A 4708-nucleotide genomic window follows, 5' to 3' on the forward strand; every position below is an offset into this window, starting at 1 on the left:
GTGAAGAAGCCTGAGTAATTGGAGGGAGAGGTTAACGAAATTTCAAAAAATTTCAAGATAATAAATGGACTTGTACTACATTGGGCAGAAGTGTGACTCTTGGAGTAATGAAGAGTTTGGTGACTAATAATTAATTTCCAAGGGTTGGGTGTCTTTGCTTAGTGGGATTATTTCCAGAATATTTTAGTGCAACAATTTCAATTTTCTCTCAGGAAAGATGCTAATGAATAGGTGCTATTAATGAATCTTTTTTACAAGGCATACAGAAACTAGAAAATACATGATACAGAAAAAGAGGAAAGAAGAAACTTACAATATTAAAACATTGCATATTTGAGATGCCACAGTAATGAAGAATACAAGGGGTTCTGATGGGTAGAAAGATTATGAAAACAGAACAGATGCGTCAGGAAATGTACTCAACAGAATAGTCACAGCAGTAGAAGCTTTTTTTTTTTTTTAATTTTTCCTAAATTTACAAAATTAGAAAGATATGCATCTTAATTACCGACCACCAGAGAGAAGGGAGTCTGCTACAGAATGTGTTGTGTAACGTCTGTCTGAGGAAGTTGCAAATGACGATGTAATATCTTCGAAGTCAGGATGGGTGAAGCCAAGGCCAACAGCAGAAACGCCCATGGCTAGTGATGATAAATCTGGCAAGGCAACTGATCCCTCCAAGTACAACAGAACTTGCCTCATACTTGGCCTAATCTTTGGTTCTGAATGAGAGCATAGCAAGCCCAGTTTCAACACCAATTCTGCTTCTTCTTTCACATATTCATTACCCAAATTATGATCAACTGCCCGGAGTATACAACCTGCTTTCCAGCACGAAAATACCTAGTCAACCAAAACGATACTCTCTGCTGGTTCTGCTCGGGTTCTATTGGCCTTCTTCCGCAGGCAACCTCTAGCAAAAAGGCCCCAAAAGCATATACATCAGTGCTCGTTGTGGCCATCCCAGTCCTATTATGCTCAGGGGCAAGGTAGCCAATAGATCCCGCTACATGGGTGCTTTGAGGGAGAGTTCCGTGATCGTATAGCCTTGCCAGGCCGAAATCTCCTAATCTCCCATTCAGTTCATCATCTAACAATACATTACTGGCTTTTACATCTCGGTGGATCACTACTTGCTCCCATTCTTCGTGTAGATACAGTAATCCTAACGCTACTCCTTTGATGACTCGAAATCTTTGGCTCCAGTTGAGGGCGCAGTTTGGTTGGTTGTACAGAAACTTGTCTAGACTACCATTGGACATGAACTCGTATACCAAAAGCAACTCTCCTTTACGCCGACAATAACCCAACAGTGGCACTAAATTTCTATGGCGTAAGCGCCCAATACTGACGATTTCTGCAATAAATGCTCTCATTCCCTGTCTTGCTCGATGAGAGACCTTCTTGACAGCAACCTCAACCATGTTTGTCGGCAACACGCCTTTGTAGACCTGGCCAAATCCGCCTTCCCCTAACAGCTGTTTTTGTGTAAACCCCTTGGTGGCAATGTATAAATCTTTGTACTTGAACCTGTGAGGCCCATAGGCAAGTTCCCATTCTTCCAGCACTTCTGCAAACTTCCACTTCCTCCTTAAATAATAAGCTACCCCAAAAGCTACAATCGACAGCAAAAGTATGGAAAGCAGGGGCAATCCCACGGTGAAAAATTTAGAAACTTTCTTAGGTCCCAACCGAGGAAGCTTGGGGAGCCGAGAGAGATCAAGCGCTTGCGCATCACCATTCATCTTGAAGCTCCATCCCAGTACAGTAAAGGCTATCCCCTTGTCGATTGGACTAGTGGCTGCAGAAAAGCCAACATACATGGTTTGCTGTAAAATTGGCGAAAGATCATATCTCAGAGACAAAAGAGGAATATGCGGTTTAGCAGCCGCTATTGGAGCTAATGTAACGTCGATTCTCCTATCCACCCCATCGTATTCCACCCAAAGTTGCATCGGTTGACCGCTGGCAAGAGTTAAGTTATCAAATGAATTCTTGTTATTAGCCCGGTAACTTGCTGGCTGGGATACCTTGGACCTCATAGAGTTAATGTCAATACCAACATGGTTGTCATTGATATCGTCAAAATCTGGGTTTCGGATAGCGTCAAGCTCCACTGCAAAAACGTGATTTGTTCTATTTCCATCTGTGCTTGTGTTGAAGAGGCCGAGGAAACGTGTGGAAGCCCCTTCTGCAAGGCCTCTTGTTGGCGCGATCACAAAAGCCATTCCCTCACCTGGCATGCCTGGAAGCCCAGCTACCATAGCAAACACAAATTGGGTGGAAAAGGAGAAAGCTGAACTATTAGATGTGCCCTTGAATTTGATGGGATTAGGATAGAAGGCATGCCCCGTCTGTAAGCTGGTGGTGTTGGTTACCCGTAGGAGGCCATTGCTGGTGATTTTGGCTACTCCATCCAGACTAAGATTTGATTATTGAAATCCTTGATAGATGAACCCAAGATCGTCAGAAGCTGCTGCACCAGCAGCGGTGTGAACTAGAAAATAGGCTAAGATTACTGTTAGAAGTCTGAATGACATGGCTATCCAACTGCCAAATCTTGTTAATTTGGTAGCCTATATCTTACTATCTACCATTGTATATACTGGATTGTCGGATGTGCAACACTTTCAATGGGTCCAGACTCCAGATACATGACAATTTGATTTTACATTTCAAATTTAACCTTTGATAATGATGCAATGCTTCGAGTAACATCACCTTTTTCACTGGCCATTTGGTCCGGTGGTCATCATCATTAAAGGTGATGCTGGAGGTCAGGGGTTCAATCCCTGCCTCCCACAAATTTGCCACAATTTGTGGTGGTCTTCATTGATCTTCATCGATGGAGTCTGTACTCACATCGAACCCCCTCCCCTTCCCCTTAGACTAGGCTAGATTAGGTTATAGGACATCTATCGTTGCGACAAAAAAAAGAGAATAACATCACCTTTTTAAATTGACCGTCACTTCAAAATGAGTAACATCATGCTAACGTGTGGTTAGAATTGTCCACGACTCCAAAATGAGTTATGGACTGTAATACTAGCATTTTCCTTTGGTTAAATGGTTAAAAAACTCCAAATCACATAGATTTGTTTGGATAGGAATTTATTTGGATGATTTATTTGAGATAATTATTGTAACACTTTTTATGATGTGATATATATGAGATAAACTGGCAATGGTAAGATTATCTCCCTGTGAAAATGAGTTTCAGAGTTTGTGGGGAGAAGATCGAAACTAAATACAGATTGACTGTTGAAACAATGATCAGTTCAGGAATGTGGTATTTTCCGGTGAATTAGTAGCAATGATGCCTTTGTGGAGGTAGTAATTTCAAGTAACATGACAATGGGATTGAGATTTGGCTAATAAAAGTTGATGGGTCTTCTTACAATTTATATATGTAACCAGTCAAAGTGCTAGCAAGTTCCATTCCCTTGCCAACTTGTGGACTATATTTGTCTGTAACTTATCTCAAGATACGGTATCTAACCAGCGCATCTCCCTTAACCAAATTAGAGGACTGATTTGCATCTGCTATCTAATTGCTTCTGTTTCCAAATATCAAATAACTAAGGGATAATATCAGAAACCTCTCCCAAAATTTCTCTTACTATCACTTGGCACCCCTAAAATTTTAAAAATATCACTTATCTTCCTTATCTTTATTATTTGTGTAACAAAATTTTTAAAAATCCTAAACTACCCTTTCACTTGATAAATAAAAATATTCCTAAACCACTTTGTTCACTTCAAGAAAACCATCATCTAAAAAACAATCTTTTGTATTACTATCACATCATAATGCTATATCTCATAAAAATATAAATTTGAAAAATATAAAAAATATTTCATAAGAAATACACTTGCATCAATTCAACTTAATATGTTCAAGACCGATTTCTTATGAAGTTTATATTTTTTTTAACATCTTCTCAACCCTTACCCAAACCATTAAATTATACTAGTCATTATAAAAGTCAACTCAAAATAAGTAAATAAATCATATCCCACTTTATCACAATCACAAAAAATAAAAGATAAACAAAATTCAATTTATTATAATTTACAAATAAAATATAGCATAGTCATTCGAAAAATTATGGAAAAAAGGGTAAGAGCAGAAAGTGACTTTCATTTCTTGTTTTTTAATTTTTGAGCTTCATTTATTTGATATGTGAATCATGTGTCAGATGAGGGCTAATATAGTTTTTTTACAATTATTAGGGGAAATAAGTGATATTTCAAAAACTTCAAGGGTGTCGAGTGATATTAGGAGAAACCTCAAGTGAGGTTTATGATATTATCCCAATAATTAAATTAGACTACAGGCTATTTTCAGAACGTGCTTGCGATTTGCACTTCTACTACCTCCATCCTCCCTTGCCCTAATTAATAGATTATGACCGGGTCGTTCGTTTTTCTAAGAGTATTGAACTTTATCATGTATGGAAGAAAAAAATTCGAGCATGCATTAAAAGCAAAACTAAAAATAGAGTACTGCTATAGATCTATGGTTTTCTCATTACTAGTATATAACTTCCTACGTGGATGTCCATATCGGAAATTCTATAGATTCATTATTTTTTTCTATAAATTTATAAATTTAGAAATATCGAACCTTAATTGAATTTGTATAGGAAGTATTTGAGGAATGATTGGAAAGAATAATTAAGCAATATAAATTGTATTAAAAAAACTT

General features: G+C 38.0%; 1 pseudogene; it reads right to left on the bottom strand.

The window, feature by feature from the left end:
• Positions 1 to 463: 463 nt before the first annotated feature.
• LOC113755229 lies at positions 464 to 2568 on the bottom strand (annotated as a pseudogene).
• Between the last annotated feature and the right edge of the window lie 2140 nt (positions 2569 to 4708).

The sequence above is a fragment of the Coffea eugenioides genome, unplaced genomic scaffold (genome assembly GCF_003713205.1).
Source record: "Coffea eugenioides isolate CCC68of unplaced genomic scaffold, Ceug_1.0 ScVebR1_132;HRSCAF=557, whole genome shotgun sequence".
Taxonomy (NCBI): Eukaryota; Viridiplantae; Streptophyta; class Magnoliopsida; order Gentianales; family Rubiaceae; genus Coffea; species Coffea eugenioides.